The 27414-nt window shown below is 36.3% G+C and overlaps 1 long non-coding RNA gene across 1 annotated transcript; it reads left to right on the top strand.

Moving 5' to 3' along the window:
- Window positions 1–1517: 1517 nt before the first annotated feature.
- On the top strand, window positions 1518–7972 carry LOC107601067 (uncharacterized). The gene is made up of 2 exons (XR_001610883.1): window positions 1518–1710; window positions 6874–7972. It is a non-coding gene; the product is annotated as an uncharacterized lncRNA (long non-coding RNA).
- Window positions 7973–27414: the final 19442 nt, after the last annotated feature.

Below are 27414 nucleotides of genomic sequence, written 5' to 3'. Positions count from 1 at the left end.
ATCACTTGCATTTTTTTCTAACAGTGGAAACAACTTAAAATACGCAGTCATTTGTGCTCATAAAGGTAAGTGTAATGCTTCACTCTAAACTGTAAAGGGTCTACTTTTATTTGTGTGCACTCACAATATCAACAAAACGTTGTGCTTTTATAAAATAAAACAAACACTTTCTGCCGTCTCAGTCTTGAGCAGGAGCGCTTCACAATGATGAACCTAAACTCAGCGAATTGCCTCACAGGCATGATAAAATATATATAGAAAGCTTTATATTAGGCTACTACTTTAAAATGAAATAATTCAAATCAAAAATAGAAACTCTTTCATTATGTAATCCCTAAAGATGCATGTCTCTCTAAAGTCATATCTAATGAGGAGATGGCGAGTCATTTTTTTCATCACCATAATTGATGGATGTCTAAAATATAAAAATAAGGAAAAGCCTAAAACAGGCCTGATTATAATTGATATATATATATATACTGTATAATATAATATAATTCTGTACAATTAAAAAAATAAAACACAAATTATAATGGCATATAGGACAAAGTTTTACATATAAGTATAGCTGCTTATATTTTCTGATTTTTATGTTGCTCTGTTCTGAATACCTTAAAATTTAAAGGATTTGCTGCAAGGCAATTTTTTCTGATATGTGAATTATTTATTAGCCTATTTTTTTTAATACATGCAGCAAATGCTTTAAAAACAGCTTTAAAAATTACTTTATTGCATTCCAGACTCTTTTAAAGTACTTTTCACTACAAATTTTACGGGTAGCTTGAATGTAAAACATTTGTCATTAATTCGTTGTATTCCCATTTGTAAAATAGCCTACAAATTAATTGTTGTAGTCTAACCCGATCTCATGAAAGTGCGTATAGCACAATTTTCTGCTTCTATTTGGCTTAATATTTATATGCAGAAATTGACTTTGGCATGCAAAAGACTGATAAATTCATAAGTAATGGCATGGCTGGTTCAGTCGACAGAAATACGGGACACACAGGCCTATAATAATTGCTGAAATGTTTGCGGGGCAAATCTCAGATCAGTCTGAGCGCTCATGGTACACAGAATGCGTACAGCCGTACACTTGCAGTTGCAGGCGCCACTGCTAGCTACTGTCCTGCTGATTTGATGCTGTCTGTCTGTCAGATGTGTGCGTGTGGTGTGGCAGCCATGCTCATGCTGTTCTTATCGTTATGTTCTTAACACTGCTTATAATGACATACAGGCTTATGCTCTGATTAAACGGTGAGGTGTATTCAAGCAGGTGTAACTATTTGTTGTGTTGGCCTATTTTGATAACAGATGCATTTTAGGCTAGGCCCACCCAATTTTCTCTGGGCCCACCCACATTGTAATTCCTGGCTACGCTAGTGAGTCACAGTGGTGTGGGTCGGGGGTAACCCTCCCTCTGGAATAGCTCATTATTGGCTGGTTGTAATTAAGGAGCAATTTATACAAAGATTACTTTAATTAGCCAATTAGCTGATCATTTGCAACATGAGAGTGCTGAAGCAAGTGCCATTTGCAGAGCTTTGGTCTCATCAGACGAGCTTACTCTTACCAGCTTTCTGCTGAGATCCCTCTGATCGAGTGAACGGCTGTGCAATTGATGAAAGCAGTGCGGTGACATTGTCACGATCACGACGAATGGCTCGAGGACACATCCAAGGCCGTTAGCTGAAGGGTCATTGAGTTCAGGTTTGCTTTTAATGTGGTTCCAATTAACAGTGTATATACCTGTTTGTCTTCACTTATGCATGTGACATAGTTGCATGCATTAGTCTATATAAATGTGTATGGTGGGGTCAGAAACCTTTTTGACATGAAATGCCATTTATATGTACAGTATGTATGTGCGTATGGCTATACTGTATAGACGAATGTTCCAGCATTATAGTGTTTATTTTTTTTACTAATTACTATATTATTTGAAACAGTGTTATTTTAGTATCATTGAGATACTGTTAGAGTTTATATTACTATTTGAATTCATCTTTATTTCTATATTTTACATTTTTATTTAATTTTTAATTAAGTTTGAGTAATTTTGTAGTGTTTTTGTCATTTTAGTATTTTTTTTTTAATGCCTATTAATATGTAGAGATCATTTTTTCAGTTTTAGCTATTTATTACATCAAATTAAACTAAATTAAAATGAGAAATGTTGCCTTGGCAACTACATGAAAAAAAAAAGTCAGTTAAGGTTTTTTATATTTTAAATTGATTTTGTTTAATTGTATTTTACTATAATAACCCTGATTTTATAATGGTCGATGTGTTTGATTATACAGAGTGCATTTTGCATTTTGTAGTTTTGAGAGTCGCTGTCAGTGTATGGAAAGCATTCTGGTTTGTGTCTTGAATGCTAAGAACCTATCAGGAGGAAACCTCTCAAACATTAATAGTGGTGACTATTTAAATCATGTAGGCCTAGTGTTCTGTAAACAGAACAGCATGTCCAATGTGCAAGACTCACAGAAAATGCAGCATTGGCTAAATTGGCCACTTAGACACTTAAAAACATAATTCATACTTTAAAACATACTTAGTGAAGGATTGTTCATGTTCATCCAAAGGTGTTTTCCTGAAATCAAATCTCAGTGATTATAATGATTGCTGTACACACCACATAAGCTCTTTTTATACAAGTTGTTATGCTTGTTAAATTAACCCATATGCAGAATGGGATGAGCGGATCATTTTACTGACTATATCTTTCAGTTTTGTTCAGCACAATATGAACAAATCGTTATTGGAGTTATTGTGTTCATTTGTTAAAATGTTATATTTTCAATATCTAAATTCCCAGAACACGTGCAACCTTTTATCAGAATTAGGAAATCATTATAATGCAGCCAAAGATGAATTAAAGAGTTGTTCATTTGTTACATGACAGGCATTCATGAATGACCCATTTCTACTTCTGGTATGAAAAAATGCAGTTGGTTTCTGGTTTACAGTGTGCTGCTAGTTGCCTATTTCCTGAAATGCCATTTAAAATGAATGTCTGCAAGCATTCACCACTGGCTGTATATGCCGTCTTTCAAGTTCAGTGGAAAATTGTTTTCAAAGCTTTAATCTTAAAAAAATGGCTGGCAAACATATGCCAAGACCATTTTACTATTTCCTCACACAGAGGTCTGTAGCAAATATTTCATCATATATCCGCTTGAACTGCAATCCACAGAGGATTCAAGAAGACTAGTAAAGGGCATCAGTGCCAGTGCTCTAAACTACAACTACACTCTTCAAACACTGCAGTGAGTGGGAGAGAAGAGAGAGACCTGATGAACTCATGCACAACAGATCTAATATTAGGCTCTGAACCAGTTCACAGATATATACAGTTGTGCTCAAAATTATTCATACTCTTGGTAAATATGACCAAAGAAGGCTGTGAAAATTAATCTGTATCAATCCTTTAGATATTTTATTTTAAAAATTCACATAAATCTAACCTTTCATTGGAGAATAAGAATTAAAAATGGGAGATAAATCTCATTATGAAATAAATGTTTTTCTCTAATACTCATTGGTCACAATTAATCAAACCCTTTTATCCAACACTTTTTGCAACCTCCTTTTGCCAAGAGAACAGCTCTGAGTCTTCACCTATAATGCCGGAAGAGAGAGAACATCTGACAGGAGATCAGAGACCATTCCTTCATACAGAATCTCTCCAGACCCTTCAGATTCCCAGCTGCATGTTGATGCTTCTCCTCTTCAGTTCACCACACTCATTTTCTATAGGGTTCAGCTCAGGGAACTGGGGCTGGCCAGATTTGATTGGTTTTGATTTTGATGATTATTTGTGGAGCATTGTCCTGTTGGAAGATTCAACCATGGCCCATTATAAGATTTCTTGCATGGAAAGTCCGTTTTTAATTTTTTATCCATTGGTATTTTATAGAATCCATTATGCCATCAATCTGAACAAGATATCCAGGATCTCCGGCAGAAAAATAGGCCCACAACATTAAGTGACGTGACGTGACATGTGGCCAAGTATGGTGCCCGGGGAGCAGTTGGGGGTTCGGTGCCTTGCTCAAGGGTACCTCAGTCGTGGTATTGAAGGTGGGAGAGAGCGCTGTACATTCACCCCCACCTACAATCCCTGCCGGTACGAGGCTCGAACCCACAATCTTTGGGTTACGAGTCCGACTCACTAACCATTAGGCCACGACTTCCCCGTGTTCCAGCAGTATTTTTTTTGAAACCCTTCCAAACAACAATTTTTTTTGTTTTTTTAGGCTTTCTGACCCCAAGACTCAACAATTTTCTGTAGTTCTCCAGCTGTGATCCTTGGAGTCTTTGGCCAATCAAACTCTCCTCACCGTGCATTAGGACGATATAGACGCACGTCCTCTTACTTTATTAGAGAAAAATATTTATTTCATAATTAGATTTTTCCCCACTTTTTTTTACTTTAATTAAAGGTTAGATTTTTATTTTTGAATGAAAGATCAAGTGGATAAACAATGCAGATTTATTTTCACAGCCAGCTTTGATCATATTTACCAAGGGTATGAATAATTTTGAGCACAACTGTACCAACACATAGACATTAGACATATGTATTTTTGTATATATTAGTTCAATTTACTTTGGTTTATGCATTACAACGGTTTCATTCTATTCTGTGTAATTTTAAACCTTTAGATACGGCACCAGCACTCACCACACACACACACACAAATCCTGTTCATCAGTAAACAATGAATAAATTATATTTCTAATCTCATTATAATATTTATAATAAGTGAAATATCATCAGTGCGTGAAACACACTGTTAATGAGAAGGCCATCAATGCTGCTGCAGGCTAGTAGCAAAAATACATAGCATTTATTATTCAAGAACTGAATCCACTACACTTAGAAAATAAACTATGTATTTATCGGCAAATTTAAATAAACCCATAGCAAGCAGGACATGATTTGTGCAACGCTATCAGCGGGTCATGATGCACTAAATACAATATTTTTGCTACTAGCCAACCTGATCTCATGAAAGTGCGTGTAAATAGTACGCCAAATAAAAACTTGTGGTACTGATACGCAAAAATGGATTTGGCGTGTATATGCTATGCGATGGGTAGGTTTAGGGTTGTGGGGTAGATGCGCATCATATGTACGCGAAAACTGCGTATCATATGTACGCCAACAAATTTGGTATCATATGCACGCGAAAACTGCGTATTAAATGCACACCAAACACATGCGTATCATATGCACGCCAAAGTCCATTTTTGTGTATCAATACCACGAGTTTTCATTTTTATTTGGCGTACTTTTTATACGCATTTTCATGAGACTGGGCTTTACTAGCCTGCAGCATGCAGTTTAGTGGGTTGTGCATATGAATTGCACTCAGTGCAGTGCAATTCTGTTGAGCAACACATTTTAAACACACTTTACTAGTGTTTGTCTTCTAATTTAATACATAATTAAAACAGGCTTCAAGACTATAAATGGTTAATGCATAATAAAACTACTTATGGCTGTCTTTTTTATTATTGCTCATGTGCATGTAGTTTGCTGATCTCTAGTCTACAGCAAACTAGAGTAACATTTTCACAGTAAAGTAAGCGGGATACTGTTTATTCATCAGCCCCTTGGTTTCCTTGGTTCTGTCTCTCCATGGGGATGGAATCCGATGCTAGCGATACACTCAGCTGCAACCTGGCAAGGCCTTGCGTGGGCATTCTTACAAAAGACCATGCTGCTCCCCTAATAATATTTCATTTGAAAACAGGGCTCAAGAGCTACTAAACAGGTCAAAGCATGCACACTGTGGCTGTTCGAGACAGCAGGGGTAGAAATAGGTAAGCTGTGTGACATCTTTACAGCTGTAAGATTGATGTTGTTTCCCTCCTACACGGCTGCACTTTCCCCGTGTAACCGATTAAGCTTGAATTGCAAAGACTAGGTGCAATAAGGGTATCTAAGGACAACCTTGGCAGTAACAAATTTAGTCAGCTGACCAAGCTGAAAAAAAAATTTCCAAACAAAAAGTAAATAATCAGGAGTATGTAGCACAGTATGCCAAGTTTGCCAGGGGATGAAGGGCATGCGATCCTGCCCTTATAAAGAAGACCTAAAGAAATCCATGGAGGCAGTAAAAAGACTAACAGTTTTTGGTAGAAATGAAATCCAGTTCTACCTGCCTTAACTTGTAACCAACAGCTGCAGAAACCTCCATTCAGCATCAGGCCATCTGTTAAGAGCATGTAGCTAGAGATCAGTGTGCCAACAATCAATTATTAATGCAATCATTTACATCACCACTGATGAACACAACAGATGACTGCGAGCGGTAATTAAGATTACAATTCAAAAACGCGTCCTCATATGATAATCATCATTAACACCCTCACAGAATCACCAGAACGATTGTAAATCCTCAAAATGTGACATTCATATTTAAACAAATATCCATTTCTGCTGTGTTTTGAGATACTTGGGGGCAAATTCACTTAATGGTTGCGCTACGTGAGCGAAAAAGCCTGCAGGTTGCGTAAAACCATACGCAATCTTCCATCTTAAACTAAATATACTGAAATTGTGCCGTTTTGTGATTTATTTATATTAAGCCGATGTTTTATGCAAACACGCCTCCTTTATATGTAAATTAGGCTCATTATAGATTGCACTGCAGAGCAGTCTGCAAGATTGGGATGCGTTCAGGACAGATTTTGTTTTGAATGGTCTGTTTGGCTTCTACAGCTATATGTTCTCCAGTAGCGAGTGTGTAAAGTACAGTATGTGCACTGATCAGGCCTATGCTTTGGCATGAAAGCAATATTTTTTCAACGCTAGCATGTGCATGCTAACGGAACAGATCTGCTCTCTTTTAATGCCAGGCGGTGTTGTGAGGAACGTCCCGCTGGGTTGCGTGTCCATGCTGGCTCTGCAAGCCACTTCAGCTATGCAGCCTGGGCGAGATGGTCCAGGCAGTGTGCCAGGCGAGGGTGGTTCAGGCCTTGGCACAGGATGCACTTCCACCACAACGATGGGAAGAGATGATTAGCAGCTACTAAACGTACAGACCATGCAGTCACTCAGCTCAGCCAAGAACAGTGGGAAAATTCACACACTTTCTCACTCTTTCCGATGATCTTTCTCTTCTAGGCCGGAGAAGAAAGTGCCAAAGATGACAAGACAACAGTTGTCTTTGGTTCCCAAGGCTATGCTGGACTGTGTATTAGACGGTTTACTGTTTTTCCTTGTTTTCACTCTCAACTTTTTTGCCTCCTACCATTTGTTTGTGTGGAGAAAATGTTGAGAAATGGATTGGGAATCAAGGAGTTCTTATTCAGAACTGATTTATTTGTTTAACTCTTCTGCTGTGCTGAAAATCCTTTACTTAATTTGGTGTTCTCTGTCAAAAATGACCGGCTTTTTTTCCTTGTAAATCTCTTGCTATGCTATATTTTCACCAAATCATGGTTTCAATTATTTTGTCAACTTGTTTCATTTCAATTGGCACATGTTTTGGAACTGATTGGTTATAGGGCTTTTTAACCTGAGCTTATGCACAGCAGTTTTTGAGTGAAATAAGAAGCATTATTTGCAGATAATTTTGGCAAAGCTCACTGAAAAACTGAGGTGCATAAGCTCAGATCAATGAGGACTACAATCAATCAGTTCCTAAAAGAAATACAAACCAGTGCTAACTGAAAGAAAACAAGTTGATAAAAAGATTGTAATCCTCTACAGGTCAAAATGACCGGAACACAATATGATGGTTTCTATATATATGTAGACTTGTGAGACTGAAATCAGTGCAATTGGAACCAGATTCCTCACATTTCTTATGATTCTCATCCTTAAGGAACTACCTTTACTGCTGATGAAGCCTCATCCCTCAGGTTACTGGGACAGGAACATGTCTGTAAAACTTTGAAATATTGTTGTACCCATCCTTGTATATGTAATCTATAAAAATAAACTACAGGAAACGGCTGATTTTCATTAATGGTCTGACTGGCCATTTAGTATAATAGAGATTTAGTCTCCCATTAAGGTTTATTTTTTCCACAAGTTTACAATCACTCTTAAGCACTTGAACAGTTGATCGATTCCACGTGGTGATGCAGTGTTAGTGCTGTGAATGAAATCAATAGCGAGCTCTCTTCATCTGCCAAGGGAAAAAGGAAGCTTACAAACGTTATGTTTAGCTTTTACAAGGTACGAAAATGTTACAAAAATAACTGACATCTAGGAGTGAGATGTTCATGTTTGAAGCGATTGCAAACTGCGATCAAATTAATTTCATGGTTTGCTAATGAACTAAATAATTCCCAATTAAATGCATATATCTGCTGTTAAAAGCCCCCAAATCAAAATAATATAATGTATTTTCATATAGTTCACGTACTGAACCTTTCAGACATTGGTATATGGCAATTGAAATCAGTATTAATTATAGAACTTTTATAATTTGAATAGCACTTTCTATAAATATCACTATAAATGTGTCATTACAAATGAATTTGATGTTCATTTTATTTCCATAATATTGAACACAAGTCTGCTGCTGTTCTAGTCCATGCGTTCACCTTCTAGTTTATATTTTAAATTTTGGTGTATGAACATGTGTAGACAGTCTTTGGTCAGTGTTTCATGTCTCATAATTCTTTTCAGTGTTTCCCAAAACTGAATCCAGTTGTCGAATTAAAAACCTGTGTTCTGTTTTGCCCATTCCAGCTATTCTTTAAAAGAGGAGCACTTAAAATCCGTCACTAAGGAATTCATGTACAGGTCAGGGGGCATGAATATTTGCCTTATTATAAAAAATATTTTTTTACCAATTTATTTGTGTAATTAATTGTATTAAATTGACAGCCCTCATCATAACCATTGTCTGAAGTCATTATAGGCTAATTCTAATACTAAAATGACAGCACCATTCATTTCCTTTCTTTAAAAGCATGCTCCATTGTCGCTGTTCACTGAAACCTTAGCTTTATACAATTGCCAAAGAATGAAAGCTTAACAAATCATAATCTTCACCACAATTAGGACATATAAATGCTGGTCTCAGATCAGCGCTGAAGGCTTTTAAGTTATGTGGCTATTTTCCAGATCCTCCCCTCCCTTCCTTTGCATTGCACAGTATACAATGCAGCACTCAAACAACCTGAGCTCCAGCCAACACAGAATCAGTTCTTTACTGATTGTGGAAATACTTACCGGTGGGATATCTGATATAAATGTATGTTACTCCACTGCACAATAGTATCTCATTTGATTGTGTTTGCATTAGTTGGCATGATCACTGTACTGCTGGTCGGCCTTTGTTCATGTCAGATGTAATCTACCAACCTTATCATGGGATACATAGGCGGAGGGTGAATCAGCTGCAGGGTAAGGCTAAAAGTAGCTTATTATTCTATTAAATTCGCACATCCAAAACCCGTCTTTTTAGGCAAGTAGCAAATGTGTGATGTCATAAAAATTTTTAATACAACTATTTAACGGGATCACATTTTAATAAAACATTGTAAGTTACTAATTATAACGCTATTGCTTCCACGATTATAAATTATACAGAAAGCGAGCAAAGAACATTATCAAAGAACATTACACTTCAGTCTACCACAATCGACACTTTTCATTTAATTGCCATTTTATTTGAGACACCTGTAACAGATTTAGTTTAATTGTACAGAGGCAATTTTGTCCAATTTGGTGACATTTTTGTTATTTCTGACCAGTGGCCAGGGGAAGGCTATAGCCTTGCCCAGACTTCCACACACTCCACCTATGATGGGATACAGTGTTTTAGAGGTCATCTCTTACCTATTGTCAATAATAAAATTTACATCAATTGTCAATAAACATCAGAATGTGTAAGGATGGTGGATGACTAGGCTACTAAAAAATGAGCTAACTAATTCTTTAGCTGAAAGTGATTCTTTAGAAAAAACAGTACAAGATACATGGCTAAAACAGGTTGTTACATTTAAAGGGGTCATATGATGTGATTTAAATTTTTTCTTTCTCTTTGGAGTGTTACAAGCTCTTGGTGCATAAAGAAGATCTGTAAAGTTGCAAAGACTAAAGTCTCAAATCCAAAGAGATATTCTTTATAAAAGTTAAGAGTCAGCCACACCTACCTAAAACGGCTCGTTCTAACATGCCCCCACATATCTACCTCACTATGTGGGAAGATTTGCATAACGCCGCCCAAATGTTCACGCAAAGAAAGAAGGCATAACTTTTATTCTCGCTGCAGTATTGTTGCCATGCCATGTCGTGAAGGTGTTGTGTGTTTCGTTGTGAAAGCGAAACTACTTTGTTTGGCCTTCCAAAAGAGGACAATATCACTTGGTCATGCCTGGAGCTGATCCGTGCTGGTTGCTGAGGAAATACTTCAACTTCGCGCTGTCGATCACCGGATCGGCTTTCACCGTGGACGTGAAGTCCAGCCCGGGGTCATCACATGTGGTTGCTGCAGGCATCACAATATGGTAAGGGACGTAACATTTCCGTCACACACTTGAGGAATTCGGCCAATCACAACGCACTGGATAGCTGGCCAATCAGAGCACACCTCGCTTTTTCAGACCGATGAGCTTTGTAAAAATCAACGCATTTCAGAAAGGCGGGGCATAGAGGAGAAACAATAATGTACAGTATGTGGAAAATAATGTGTTTTTTTTTACTTTAAACCGCATAAACACATTTCATTACACCAAATACACAAAATAATGTTCTTTTTAGCAGCATCATATGACCCCTTTAAAAAAACTTACTTTTTTGTAGTGTTGTACACAAATGATTTGTGTAATGCTTGTGATTTTACACTTTTTTTGATACTCTTCATCTCTAGACTAATAAATGTTTACATGCACTCATTTTCGTCAGTCAAAATTAATCCATTCCAATTTCGGATTCTAAAAATAAACGGTTTATATGAACCCTTTATTAGAAATCTGAATCACAGATTCATTTTCATGTGCATTATATGTATTCTGAACAAAATTTCAGCACACACGCAGTGCCCAGTTGCCATGTTCAGAGTCAGACTACTTCAGGTTTACACCACCACTTTCAATCTGATCAACATTTCATTCGGATTGAGCTCAGTCAGCTCGACTGTGTGTGTTTACATCGAGCCATCAATCCGATTATGAACAAAACATGTCCGAATGATTCAGACTGAATCCCTAATCGATTCACACTGCTTTCCACTTGACCAGTTCAAAAGGAACCGACAGTAAAAGAATGATTCGTTTGGAAAACAGCAATAGCCAACAGAAAATAGTGGAGACACTAAACAATACCTAATAAATCTTCTAGCCTACTGGTTCATGTGATTTTGCAGGTTAGCTCACCAAACTTGAACTCGCTGCGAAATGTGAAACTTATTCGCATAAGCTTCAGTGTCCAGTATTTGTATGCATATGAATGCATCATGTAGGGCCAGTGTAGTGTGACCTACATGCCTATGATAGTAATTAATTAATCATGCCATAGTCATTAGAGATCTGTTTTCTAATTTTGATGACAGTGTTTTACAAGGTTGATACTTCGGTAGTTAAATACCTCATGCTGAACAGGTTTTCATTATGACAAGGGAATGGATGCAATACAACTTCACATTTTGCCACAGGCTTATTCCACTTAGGTGTTCTCAGAAATGTCTTTTCTGCCATCAGACAGAACAACACGTCCTCCTCCTGCCGTTGATGCCAATCTAGCCTATAGAACTAGCATATCTAATGAAGACGACTCACGCCCCTATCAGTTTGTTTTCTATCCTTCAGTGGGTAGATGCGCTGTTATCCCGTTACTTCAACGCATTGCTTTTCTGTAACCATATACAGTGAATCAGATTCTGTGGCTACAGGTTCACTTTTTTCTGATATCGATTAGCCAGCAGGCTTTCAGTCTGGTTTGCATCTGTTGTAAAACCATAGGTCGCGCAGAGCAAAAATAGATGCACAAGCTCTTGTTTTCCTCATGGACGCATGAGCGTGTGTGTGTGCTCGCTGAGTTCCGCTCTGACTCTCGCCGAAGGAATCTGCTGCTCGGGCAGTTTGCGCTCCCGTGAGTGAACCGGAGTGAACTGATTGAATGATTAGTGACAGTCGACTCATGCTGGAAGAATTATTCTCTGGAAGAACAGCTAGAGCTGGAGCTCAGGGAGATTAGTGCGCACATTTACTGTGAATGCACTATGTTGTGGATGTGTGTTTTAGCCCTCACACTGAATAGTACAGCGTTGTCATTGATACTGACATTTGGATTCAGTGGTGCTTGGTCTGTGAATGCACCATTGTATCAAAAAAATGTCACATCTGTAAATAAAATGCCACTTCTGAACATTTAAAGGAATATTCCAGGTTCAGTACGATTAAGCTTAACCAATGTGTGCCATAATGTTGATTTAAAAAGGCAAAAACAAGGTTACAATGAGGGACTTACATGGTTAAATAAATAAATATTATATATATATATAATTTTTAAAAATAAAACAGATTATTGGAGTATGTTTTTACTAGAAAAACATTTAGTTTTTCTGCTTCAAAATTTTCATTTAGTTTTTAGAAAAACATTTAGTTTTTCTGCTTCAAAATTTCATTTAATTTAATGTGAAATTGAAATTCATTGGGACACTTAGTTGTTTGTGAAATTTCCTACTGAGTGAAAATTGTTTCTACACACTTTTTTTTCAGCGTACAATAGTGAATGAAGTGAATTTTTGGGATTCAATTAAAGATAAGAATGTCATAAATGCACTTACATTAATTTAAACATATTAATATTAAAACGTATATTATTGTATTATTTTAGCAGAAAACTGTTTAAATTAAAATTTTCATAGTTGTTTTAGGGTACTGACAACAATGTTACAACAACAATGTTGTAAAATTGGATATACAGTAATTTTACACACATGATTTTTTTTCATAGTAAGCTTTACACACATCGTGTTTACATCTTTATTTTACATGTTTGCCCTGGTCACCATTGTAAGTGCCTCACTGTAACCCAGATTTTTGACAAGTGGAAATTAGATTTTTGGGGTAATCAACATTATGCCACATCGATAGAGTTTAATTTATAGGAATGCAGAATATTTCTTTAACCTGACACTTTGGTGTCCATACATATAAATACACTAATTACATACCATAGCAAAATGTGACAATACAAAAAAACATACAAAAATGTGTCAGCAAGTCCAGTACACTTTTGTTCATTAAAAATGTTCCTTTGAGTCCTATTGTGGTGTGTTTGTTTATGTTACATCGACAGCGAGCAGGGGGTCACAAAAAGCATAATCTCTTCCTGACAAATGTTAGTAAACCCAAATTGTGATCTTCTTAATGCATTGCATACACACTTGAGATGGTTCATGCATGTCTGCATGAAGACCTTTCTGTACTGTTTCTATATTGTTTCTGTAATAGTCCTCTTACTAATGTTAAGAAACGGGATTTCTGCTGGGTGGAAATTGCATAATCTCTCTATGAAAAGAGCGCGTGGGCTGCAGGAAGCACAGCATGGATAATAGATGACTCTCTTAGCAGCAGAATTTAGATGCGATGTGTTAGGTCATGCCGACCCTCCCCACTTCAACAGAAAGCTGCGGTCAGCGTCTCTGATCCATGATGATAGGAACATTAAAACCTAAATAAACAGTCACAGACCTACTTGTGCACCTTACATTTTATTGTACCATTAAATGAGCATATTTCCAGCATTCTGGATAGTGTATAGATCCTACTGCTCTCATACATGTTCAGTATTCTTACGGGATTACTGAATTGTTCCTATTTGAAGTGTGTAAAAACATGGCTGAATCAAAACCGGAAAAATTTGCATTTTTTGAACATTTGAAGTGTCAAGATCATGCAACGTGTAATATATTTACAGGCCTCAGAGTGAAGTGAATCCTGTGACAACGTCTGCTAGATTAATGATTTATGTCTGCTGCTTTAAACAGTCTTGACTTCGATAAGGAGCAATTTAGTTTTAACTATGACTACAATTTTGCACCAGATACCATTGGCCACCTGAATGATGCACAATGCGGTTGATCCAAACCTAAAGAGGCACGCAAAAATAAATAATTCATCAATCTCCTGACAACATCACGCACGGATGAGTAAGACACATTCTGCATGCTCCAAGGATATGAATATCAATTCCTTAAATGAGACAAAGTAAAAATAGAAATGCCACCACATCTCTGAAGCTCAGCAGTATGTCATTTTCTTTGTATTTTGCTGCATGTTAGCTGTAAAGTATTTTTTCAAATGAATTTATGAGGATTTAATTGAGATTATTTCTGATTTTCTGATTGTGAAGCATTTGGTTTAACTCGGAGCATGAGCTGAGCCTCAGGTTCGAGCCTCCTTCAAGTACAGCAAGCCAAGTTTGTTTACCATTATGAATGGGCAGGCAAACTCGTAAAGTGCTATAATCACTGTTGTTGTTGCATTTTCTTATAGTTAATGTTCAGTTTAATACATATTATGCTATGTTTTATGGTTTTAATTGTCTGAAAATGTACTTTATATTTTTATTTCTTTATTTTTTTACATTTTTAATTTATTGCCATATTGACATTAGCACCACTCTCACTGTCTGCCATTAACTATAATATTAGTACCTTGCAATTTATCACTTCATTTTGGATTTGTGGATCATGTACATGTGCCTTAAAAACATTTGGTTTTGTGGTGGGGCTGGTAAAAATATTGGCAGGATGAAGTAAATATAAACCAGGCCAGCAGAAAAGTCTGTTCTCTTGTCTGATCTATTTTATAATAAACTTGAGAAGATTACAGGAAAAACAAAGATCCATTTATCACGTGAGTACAGCACATAATGCAGTGTCTGCCATCAAAACCAAACATACCAACCTCAACGTCATGCTCTCTGACACACTGACATTTACAAATTAACTGAATAAATGCACACATCAGTGTTCCACTGAAGAAAGTCAGTCATACCATTTTGGACCCATTTGAGGGTGATTAAATGATCACAGAATTGTATTAATGGTAATCTATCCTTTTGACAGGAAGGCATGAGTGGAAGAAAAGCACAGGGATAACAATACTTTATTCATTTTGTTTTAAAGACAAGTTATGAATAAAACAAGTTGATCAGAATTTATTTATCAAAGGCCATGTTGTGTGTTTAAATTTTGACCTTTAACCTTTTTTTTTTTTTACACATCATTTTAATTGCAACCATCACTGTTGAATGGACCATCTTGCGTTATAGCGCCATGCTGTTTTGGCTAGTTTAAGCTTATAGCTGGTGAAGCCATATAGCACAGTCCTTCTGCTGATTGACTAATAATGTCTTCAAGGTTAAGATTAAGTCGTAAGACGTAAGCAGCAGGTGGTGTGAGGGGGTTGCAGATCAACCATCAAGCTCATCCTGATGTGAGTCTCACACGTCACTCTGTTAATGGCTGTTGATTATACACTTCACAACTCTATTAAGCTTTGTGAGCCATGGTGACCTACATGTCACATTAGAGTGATTACAAAAGCAAGGGTGACACAGAGAACGATGCTATTTTCCACCCACCCTTCATGCTGTTTCTGGAAACAGTGTTGAAGCTGTTGATCACAGCTATTTTTGTTATTACTTCAGACCTCATGCTAAAATTAGAAAGTATTGTTTTTTATGGTAAACATAAAACAATAGATGACTAGAAGCTATATATTACTGTTAAAAAGTTGGTTGGTAAGGTTAATATTGATATATATTATGGTTTTGATTAAAAAGTACAGTAAAGGCCATTACTCCAGTCTTCAGTGTCACATAATCCTTTAGAAATCATTCTAATATACTGATATTATGATCAAGAAAAAAATCTTATTATTAGCAATGTTGAAAACTGTTGTTCTGCTTAATTTTTTTTGTTGAAACGGTGTAATAGTTTTTTTCTCCAGGGTTCTATGATGAATAGAAAGTTTAAAAGAATTGGATTTATTTGCAATATAAATATTTTGTAACATTACTACTATAAAGTTACCACTGCCACTTTTGATCAGTTTAATGCATCCTTGGAATAAACCATTGCTGATTAAAATACTAAAATCTTTTATTAAGTCTTAAAAAATTCAAACTTTTGATAATGGTAGTAAATGATGCTTTTAGCTAAATATAACAACAGCATTTTGAATGCAAATCAATATTTCATTCACATCTGTTTATTTGTGTGGTAAGTAGCCATGTAATAAATGGGATAATGTGCAGTCAGCTGGTCATTATCTCAAAATAAACCCATTTAGAATGATACAAAACCCCTTCAATTAACACTGGGGTCCTGATCACCCTATCAAAGGTTTATTTTGTGATAATGACCAGCTGACTGCACAGTATCGCTTCGCATGAGCAAAGTTATGAGAATTCATTGTACTTGTATTTCTCATTGAATTCCAGGTTTGGTCACACGACTGGTATTAACAAATGCACAGTATTTGGTCTTTAGTGGGTCACTGACACAGATTGTGAGACTGTACTGTGCCGCTGGCTCACCCAAGTCCTGCTGCATGTAGTTCAGATTGTATTAAATATGGTTCATGTCACGTGACTAGAAACCCCAGCCCCATCCCCCATTAGCCCGGGAGGACTAAGCCATTGTGTAGTAGTTAAACAGTCACATTTCATTCAGAAGCTTACAGCTATCCGTGAGAAGGCAGCTGTTTCACTAACTGAAGAAGCGAGGAAAGCAAACACTTTTGAAGAGCTCAACATGAAACTGGTGGTTGATTCACCGATGCAGACACATGACGGTGTGTTGGACTGATGCAGAAAACAAGGCTTCACTGATTGCACACTGTATGTGAGATAATGAGCCCCCTTCCTCTCACACACACACACACACACACACACACACACACACACACACACTCCCTCCCTCCCTCCCTCTGTCGCTCTCTTACACATACGCATACACATACATTCACGCTAATTATCCTACACACCCATGCACATACTAACCCTACAACTGGTATGTCCATACACACAAGCACCTAAACCATCAAGATATCCCATCTTTAGAAAGATGAAAATATGTCATGCAACTTCATACATTGCAAAAAAATTATTTCTTACTTAGTATTTTTGTCTGGTTTTCCAATACAAATATGTAAACATTCCTAAATCAAGATACATTTACTTGAGAACCGTATGCTCAAAAAAAAAACAATCAATCAATCAATATTCTTTCATCAATGTAAAAAAAATAAACTCACACAGGTTTGGAGTATGGCTGTCGGGATTCGTCGATTTTATTCGACTATTCGATTTTTAAAAACCCTCGACTTCATTTTGCTCGCGTCGACTAACAGGCAAAATACCGGAAGTGCCGTATTTCACGGACGAGAATCCATAAAACACATCATTAGACTGTTTACCAAGACTGCACGATATATTAAGCCAATTTAAAAAAAAAATCATAATTAAGCATAATTGTGAATTCACAAACGCTACGATTTAATCAAATAATTATATGCGATGCAGTTCTAATACAGTATATGCGCTTTAATTATTTACATGCGTGTAGGTTAAGTACATATGCTTCACACAGTGGCTCCGTTCACAGAAGTTCCACAGGAACTGTTATCATTTACATGTGTGGAGCGTCTCAAACTCCATCTTTGCATGTTGTTGTGAGTTTGGGTTTATTATAACTTTCATCTGGGGATGCAACGAGCACCATTTCATCAGATTTGTAAGGTAAATCATTTATAAATCTACGCAAACTCAGGAGAATACATCACGGTTTCAAAATAAAAGCTCAAACCCTCACTCTGAGTTTACACGTTTTGATGTCCACATATTCTTTTAATTACAGTGGCTATAGCATTTCCGTCCTAAAGAAATGGTCAAATATTAAAGATTAAGTGGACATTTGAATGAAATGGATTAGATCGCACAGCAATGTGTAAAAACAATCATCAGGCCGTTGGCGCCCTCTGCAGGCCTTTGTTGTAATGGGTAATGTACATTAGCTCTATTGTTTATAATACATTATGTATTTTAACAGTTTTGCTCAATAAAACCATATGATTTCTTGCTTTTGATGCTTTATTTGAACTAATTATCATTGCCTCATTGCTTTTATATATGTATTTTAAGTCATTTTAAAGGCTATTGTTCACTTACATCTATTTTTATTACCACAAACATTTTTATTATAATTATAGGGCCCTATGAAATCCGTTTTATTTCCAAATTCATTTTTTTCCATTTTAATTTGAATGGTTGAATTAAATTTTATTAATCAAAAAAGCCTGTCTATTTTTTTTCTCTTTTTTTCAGAAATACTGCACATTTTAATTTTTCTCCTAAATAAATTCTAGTAAATAACATTTCTGGTAAATACTCCTTTAAAATGTGTTTTTTGATTATAATTGTATTATTAGTAGACTAGAACACATGGATATGTTGTCATTCTTACACTATAATACTGAACTTTGATTGGATGGACACTTGCTTCTTGCACTCTATGTTGCACTTTACTTTTGCTTTAAAAAAAGGATTTCATAGAAATTTGGATTTCATTTGGTTTGAATTTTTAGTGGTAAATTAATCATTAAGATTAATCGATTAATCGATAAATTAGTCGATAGATTAATCAAAATAAAAATAGTCGTTAGTGGCAGCCCTAGTTTGGAGCAAGTGGAAGGTAAGTAAATGATAACAGAATTTTCATTTTTTTGCCTGAACTATCCCTTTAAGAGTCACAAAGGACATGCGGGGACAGAAAACTGTCTGTCCTGCAGGTTAAGCAAGTTGCACTCAGATGTCAGCCCATATAGCTGGATCCCCCACAGCTGAAACAACAAACCCTGCTGCAGAGGGACGGGTGCTCTTATCCCATCCTCACCTTCCTCTTTGGTTCGCGGCTTAGAGGGAACGTGGCTGGCTGAACACATGTCTCCCAAAATCTTAACACACATTCTGCAATATAAATAGCCCCAAAACACCAACACATGCCCTGGGGCACACTGACACCTTTAGTGTCTTAATCAATGGATAATAATTCCTCTATTTTTAAAGCCGTTCGGTTATGCCCTATTTTGCTAAATGTAATAAAGTCTCAGGTGTCCCCAGAATAAGTTTGTGAAGTGTCAGCTCAAAATACTCCAGATATAATTTATTATAGCTGTAAATGCCTCTTTTTGGGTGGAAACAAAAACAGGCTGTTTTCTAGAAGAGGTTTATGCCTTTACATCTCATGCCTCAGATGCTACGGCAACAAAATATCCATTTGTGCTTGATTATCACGGTCACACTCACATGACGTTGCAGTTCTTCATCATCATGAAGAGTTTATTCTTTGCATGCATTTTAAAAGCCTTGTCAGGTTCTTCTGATATACTGTACGATTTTCTAAAGGCTCACACTTGAAGTGTGTACACAGAAGGAAACTTTGCAGATTTTTTTATGCACAAACAGCAACATTATGCACTAAAGTAAACATAAAAAAGCACAATAGGAACCCTTTAAAATGTCTACTGTGCACAGAAGCATCTGGGTATTTTGTTACAGTACAGGCAGGATGTTGGTGGTTGGCAGGTTTTGTTTTCCTGCGATTAAACCCTAAAATATTCCCTTAAGGGTCTCACGCTACACATTTGTTTTGTTTTGTCTTGTGTGAAACTTTTGAATAAAAACATTCTGATGAACAGCTGTCATATTGAAAAAAGTAGCCTGTCTATATATCAACTGACTCTCTCATTATACAGCATACCTGATACCACTATGCTAAAAATGCTTCTAATTTGAATTTTTCTAATTGAATACAATGTTTGCTTATTACAAATTTGAATATTAGCATACCAATTTGATTAAACAAATGATATATCAGAATTGTTTCTCAGTTGCTTGATGGCAGCACGAAAGCTGCATGAAATCTACAAGTTTGTCTCAACCCTGATGATCATGTTCTCCAGCATGATTTGAGATTATCCACATCAAATCTTCAGCTGTAAAGGAAAAAGAACATCTGCACATCTGTACAAAGTAGTTCACATGATGAGTGTCACAAATTTGATTATTTGATTAGTGACCTAAAAATAGTAAAGAATCTGAAATATTTCTTGTTGATTTTACATCATAACTTGTTCAAGTTTTTTTCATGCCAAATGTCTCTGTTCATTTCCAGATTTAAAGGGGTCATAAGATGCCCATTTTCCACAAGTTGATATGATTCTTAAGGGGTCTTAATGAAAAGTCTGTAACGTAGTTTGGTTACAATTTCTCAGTGGTAGTGTAAAAAAACAGTGGTAGTGTAACTTTTTTACCCTGTCAAAAACAGCTCTTTTTAGATAAAGCCGTTTTTGTAGCATTTTCCTTTAAATGTTAATGAGCTCTGCTGACCCCGCCCCTCTCCTCTGAGCCGCTTTCAGAGAGACTGTTTACTTGAGCCACATTCATCGTGAAACTTGCTAATTAGCACATTATTAGGAAAGGTGATTTGCAAAGATTCATTACAAAACATTATATTCACTTCTTCTGTAGATGAGGCTGGATCATGAATGATTCGCGCGAACATAGACACATTTATGTAGATCGGGGCGCATTCCCTTCAGAAACAAATGTAATCCACTGTGTCTTCAGCGGCTCAGATGTCAGGAGTAAATGACGACTGCTATGTTCATTATTACATCCAACAACAGAACACCTCAATAGCTTAGGAGTCATTCTTGTCTACATCTGCACTGGTGGTGAAACAATGGAGGACTGATGACAGCTCACTCAGGGCGGGTCTAAGGTAAGACGCCAGTCCAGTCTGTGCTGAAACGCTACTGTCAATCAAACTATCGTGGGAGGGGCCTGTCTGTGTGACATCACACAGACGGGCATCGGAGATCGGCTCGATTTGAGAAAGGGGAAACATTTTTAGTAGATTAAAAAAAAAGCACTGGGTGGATTTTTATCATTATAGGGGGGTTGTGTACACACACCGCCAACACACATCTCAGTTCAAACTACTTTGTAAAAGTGCATGTAGCATCCTATGACCCCTTTAAACGAAACGTTCTCTTTGTTTTTGTGTATTATATTTATTTTTATATATTTATGTTTTAAACCTTTTTTAACATTTTAAATTAGACTTCTGGAACCCACAGTATATATACATAGGCAACTGTAAACTGTAAAGCCCTTCAGACTCTGAAAAACAGGAGTCATAGCTTTGATCCTGTGGAGCAGCCTTCATGTGCGGTTACATGAAGTAAAAAGGCACATAAAAGAAAGGTTTAAAATGGCACATGGCTTTAGAGCTTTTCACCCCCCTCCACACACAGTCCGGACTCAAAGAGGACATCAGTATTTATAGATACAAGCAGCTCAATAAACCTCAATTTAACAACAGAGCATTCTTAAACAAAATTTGATGATTAGATTAGGTATTTCATTGTATCAGTCACAATATGGCCTCTTCATAAATTCAGATATCAAAAGGTTTCTTAATAATAATAAAAGCAGAATGTCAACAAAGAGTATTGTACCAGTATACTTTCTCAGATCCACATTTATACCTTTATACAAAGTTCTACAAGATTCGTTCTCTCCTAATGGCATGATTTTCCACCAATATCCCTCGGCCTCATCTTTTATATAATCTGGTCAAAGCCTTACACGCAGTTGCATCATGTATTACATCATCAGGCATCAATAGGGGGTCTTGCGTTCAGCATTATGTTGCATTAGATGGAGCCATAAGCGCTGGCAAGAAAATCTCATTAAGGTGGTGGTGGAAACTACCTCATTACACAAATCTGACATCACTTTTGCGGTTTCTCTACAAACAGGTTTTGGTTATAAATGGCTCTAGCGTAGCTTTACCCAAAAAAACCCTCATTAAGATCTTCATTCTGAAGTGCTGTGCTCCAATGGAGGAGAAGATCTCTTCTTAAGAGTGAATTTATGAGAGATTAATTAATTAATGTTATCATACTGTACATATTCTGCTTCTGGATTATATCTGGTTAAATTAGCATTTGTGTATGTTTTACAGTGCTTGTTTTAATATGTACAGACAGTCAGAGGATCATGGGCTCCCCCTGCTGAGTCTTAGTTCATCTTCATCATCTATCTAAACATCTCAGAAGGAGCCACAGTTGACTTTGACTCAACACAAAAAGAGCTGTCAGGCAGAATGAGTCTGAGTTACCATTTCATTTTTGTTGTATGGGAATTTATTTTTATTTTTTAAAAGATGCTATGCAAGTGAATGTGACCTTGGCTGTGATTACTTTCGTCCTAAAATCCCCTTTTTGATAATTTTGATAATTTTTGAGGCTTTATTTACTGTAAACCTGGTTTAAATGTGATTATAAATGTACTTTATACACTAATTAAAAGATTGTTAAAAGAGGTAGAAAAACACCATGAAATAGGCCATCAAGTTCACTTTTATTTGCAGAAGTTGTTTAATATTCAGCATTTGAACATGTATGTAACTAACTACTGTACTGTTCAAAAAGATCTTAAAAAATATCAATAAAGTGTTCATGTAGCACGAACTGAAATATCCTCTATTTATAGGCTTTTGCTGCCACCTTGCGGCTAAATTGTCTTCTGTGTCTCAGAATAGTCCGTCCCAAAATTAACATTTTAACATTTTGACATCATTTATAAGGAGACACACCAAAATCATGGATTTGAAACAATTCATTGTATCTTTTTCAAAATGTTAGACTGAAAATAAAGAACAGTTAATAACATTCTTTTAAAGTATGAATACAGCTAAGCTTTGAAATGAAGATCAATGTTTTCTTTTTTTATTTTGAAAAGGGTACCTGCATTACAATTTTTATGAAGTTGAAACCTCTTTTTACCATTGTTTTTCAACAGAAATTTATTTATTTATTTATTCATTCTTTCTTACAGTCCTATAGTTCCCATTAATTTAATAACTTAATGTTTATTTAATCAATTAGTTGACACACATTTGTTTTAAAGGGGTCATATGATGCGATTTCAAGTTTTCCTTTCTCTTTGGAGTGTTACAAGCTGATTGTGCATAGATAAGATCCCTGAAGTTGCAAAGACTAAAGTCTCAAAACCAAAGAGATATTCTTTATCAAAGTTAAGACTCTGCCACACCCCCCTAAAATGTTCGGCCAATCACAATGCACTGGGTCAGCTGGCCAATCAGAGCAGACTGCAAGGAGGGACTTTGTAGAAAACGAAGAGTTTGAGAGAGGCGGGGCATAGAGGACCTACAATAATGTACAGTATTTGAAAAATAATGTGTTTTTTTGAACATTAAAGCATGTCAACATATTCTGTTACACCAAATACACCAAATAATGATCTTTAAAAAAGCATCATATGACCCCTTTAAATAGGTTGATATGGTTCAGTGCAAAGCTATATTAATTTTATGTTTTCATGTTTAGGCCTATTATCTGTGGTCATGAAACTTGTTACTCTAATTAGTTTTTACATTAAAATGAAAATGAAAATGGGTATGTACTAAACCTTATTTATTTCGTATATCTGTTTTGTTTACTTTTATTTCTGCTGCAGCTATTTCCATTCAGGGGAAAGTGATTCAACTGTTGTGTCTCTTGAACACTAGAGGGCTGCATGTTGACATTAACTCTATTTCACTGGCTCAGTTGACATGCTTTAACACATGGTTTTCAAAGCAAACAAAAACACTTTTCAAAATGTTGACTTATTGCTTACTGACAGATTGAGCATACAATAACCTGTTATGATAATCCCAACCATTTAAAAGCACATCACTAATTTCAGTTTGACCTTGTGTAATTGAATGTTTTTTTTTCTGAACAGTTTTTTCCCACACTAGTTTTCTTGTGTAGTTTGTTCTTTTCTTTTCTCATAGCAAAAAGAAAAGAAAAGTAAATGATGGTCGTTATCAAGTCGATGGCTAAAAACATGTGACTTCCTGTCATTTGGCCCAGTCTGAGCATTTTACGGTATGTTAACAGCTGCAGGGTCTTTGACGGGCCAAACTGGTCCACAAGTGAAACATTAAGTAAGCTTTTGGACATGTTTTTCAGTGCTATGTGTGTGTGTGTTTGATGATTTAAAAATCCGCAAGGGTCAATCAAAAGTTATCAAATTCACACGGTGCACAATGTCTTCTTAATATAAATGTTTAGTTAAGCATGTTTTAAACTCCTTACTGCCAGCTGCTTCAAGTATTACTCGAAACCATATGAACACATATGTCACCTGCTAATATGAAACGGGGTAGCTATGTTGTCATTAACTAGACTTTCCAAATGGAGGGTCATAGCTGTGGAAATAACTCAAATATTTATATAAAGGAAGGTGACATTATATATTTTACGGGTTCATATGTAAAAAAAAAATGTTATCAAGGTTTCTTTTCTTTTCTTTTATTTATGCAGTGACCACTCTGGCATTAATTATTGTTCCTCAAACAAATCTTCCACAGCATATATAGCATTTATAACAAAGCAGCCTGTATACTAATATCGCAGCACAAGTTGATGATGTTCTCAGCAAAAAATATATAAGCATTAAAGAGGTTTCCATTTCTGTCTGGCTGACTTGCACTTGTGAACTTGTTTCAGTTTTGGCCACTGCCTGTAATGTGATCTGGTAATACTTCAGGTTTAAACAATCTCTAATTGCCGACTAACAGTCCTGATCCCATTATACTCTTAGAAAAGCACAGGTGTGCTTCAGTAGAGATGGCTTCAGGGCTCAGCAGGTCACTAAATTACCATTCAGAGTGGCTTTTAATGGAAGCAGATGTTAGAGGTAAAGAGTGACAGCAATTTCTGTAGGAAACCATGCACTTGACAAAATCACCTCAGATACTATATAGCAAATACCGGCCTTTACTTAAACCCTGCACCAATGGTGCATTTTTTAAAGTTAAAAAGCTCATATTAGTGTTTTTTTCTATTTTAAAATGTTTCAGATGCTTACAAACATCAACAAGACTTTTAAAAATAAAAATGCTATAAATAATTATAATGAAAACCATCTATGAAACTGCTGACATTTACTTTATAATAACAAACGGTGCAATGTGCATATAGATGTGATTTTCTTAAGAACAATCAAGCAGATATTTTCCTCCTCCTCTTGTACTGGTGAAGCTTTGCTTGCAAAGCTTTTCAAATCTTGGCTTGGGCACATCTTCTAAGCCTGGCATTATTCATCATAGACAGATGCCACAGTACCACTGTATGCCATGGTATCCCCCACCTCACTGGCACTCCACTGATAACACACACACAAGACCACTATGGACCTTGGATTGCTTGCTTGTTGGTATTTCCTTTTTTTACTTTCAAAGGCCGAAAACCTTCTAATCCAGTTCTTACAGTTCCCAAGCCACAAGCCAACAGCTTTATTCCAATATCCACTTCATAAATCACGCTGATGGTCTGCACAATCACACAAAGAAATAAAAATGCAGTTGTAATATCCATTAATTATTTGTAAATAAATTCTCATCTTCAATAAATAAAATATACACATAATTACAGGGAATAAAATAAAAAATATAATAAATCAGACATTTATTGTGATACTAAAATACAACTCCCTACACAGTTGTCATCTTTGAAATATTAAGTGCACAATAATCATAAATAGCTGCAACGTGTCAGAACTCAAATGAAAATTCCAGAATCCACATGGTTTGTGTGATTTAACCGAACAGCCAACAACACTCAACATGCTTTGTTACGGTATCAATGAGAGCCTGGCTGGATTTCATGAGAGTAAGACTTTTAGGACCACTCCAAGTCCAACTGTTGACACAATCCTACTTTCAAAAAAGAAAGGAGGTGAAAAAAAAGGTTGACATCGAACAATGCAATTGTTTATGTAAAAACTAAACAATAGTTTAAAACCCTAAAATGAAGGACTGTTGCCAAACCAAACTAGCTAAACCTCCTGAGCTACTACAATAGTCCCAATCTGAAACACAAAGCCTTTTGGGATCTGCAATGTAAACAATCACCAGACATCCTGCACTGTTAAAAAAAGGTAGAAAGCGGTATACAACTGTGTTACTGATGAGAAATGATTAGATGTAATCATAATGTACACAACAAATGTAGACAATTATTGCATGACTCGGACAGTCTTGCACCTCAAGATATGGCTAAACTTTATAATTGAGAAGATTATATATATATATATATATATATATATATACTGTATATATATATATATAATCTTCTCAATTTTCCTTTAAAATTATATTTCATTCAAATTTTTACTTCAATCATGACCTCACAGGTAATAATGCTCTTTAGGCAAATCATCAAAAACAACTAAACTTTTGCCAAACGAAAAAACAGGTAAATAATGACAACAATTAATTACAGAATGACACAAACACAAATTGCCGTTATGTTTTATTTAGTTTTTTGTAAATGCAAAGGTGATATTGACAATTGTAACTATGGCCACCGCAATCATCTTTACCTTGATTGCAATCCTCAACCATCAAAACGTTACTAGCGAGATGCTGGTTATCCTGACGAGAAACGTAGTTTGCGCATCAAACAGCAGTTGGATGTTTTGACATTTCGTTCAGTCTGTGTTTCATACAGCGCTATGCGTGAGGGAAACAATCACAGAATATGACAGAGCTCGTGTTTTAAAGCGAAACACACTAGACTGAATAATTAAATGAAAACGCAACGTGAGTCTCTGTTCTAGGCCCTGTCCACGTTGGACAGGTTATTTTTAAAACCGCAGTTTTTTCTATGCGGTTTGGCTGTTCGTCCACACACAAACACAGCACCAGGTCACTGAAACCGAACATTTTTGAAAACGCCTGCCAGGGTAAAGATTTTCAAAAACTCTGGTTGCTGTGTTATCGTGAAGACAGCGAAAACTGCGTTTTTGGCTTGTGACGTCAGAGCCTGCGCTGTTATCTCCGCCTACTGGAAACTTTTTCAGGCTTTTGATTGGCCAACATAGCTTTACGGTTGAGATTATATCGCCACCTGTTGGCTTGGCATGCTCTTGACAGTGCTTAATAGCATGCGTTTGCATTTTCATGTGGACAGATATTTCTTTAAAAACAGAAGAAGGAAAACTCAGTTTATAAAAATACCCGTGTATGTGTGGACTTGTCCTTAGACGTAAGTGTAAATTTTGCCACTACAGTATTTCAAACATTACAGCCAGGGCCGGATTTATGCATACTAGGCATTCTAGGCACCTGCTCGCATGTCCCGGGGGGCCAGTTACTATAAGGAGAAATATTTATTTATTAATTTATTCTACAGTCTACCACCTCTGTCCAGGACACGCGCACACACAGTCCAGGGCACGCACGGATCAAACGCGCACAGAAACTTGTCAGCGTTGACCCGCAACTTTGTCAAAGTAGATCTGCAACTGAAAAGCTAATTAAGGTAATTCAAACACTCTTA

Source organism: Sinocyclocheilus grahami, unplaced genomic scaffold, assembly GCF_001515645.1.
Source record: "Sinocyclocheilus grahami isolate Dianchi unplaced genomic scaffold, SAMN03320097.WGS_v1.1 scaffold298.1, whole genome shotgun sequence".
In the NCBI taxonomy this organism is placed as follows: domain Eukaryota; kingdom Metazoa; phylum Chordata; class Actinopteri; order Cypriniformes; family Cyprinidae; genus Sinocyclocheilus; species Sinocyclocheilus grahami.
The sequence above is the reverse complement of the archived record's forward strand: the minus strand, read 5'-3'. Positions and strand labels throughout refer to the sequence as shown.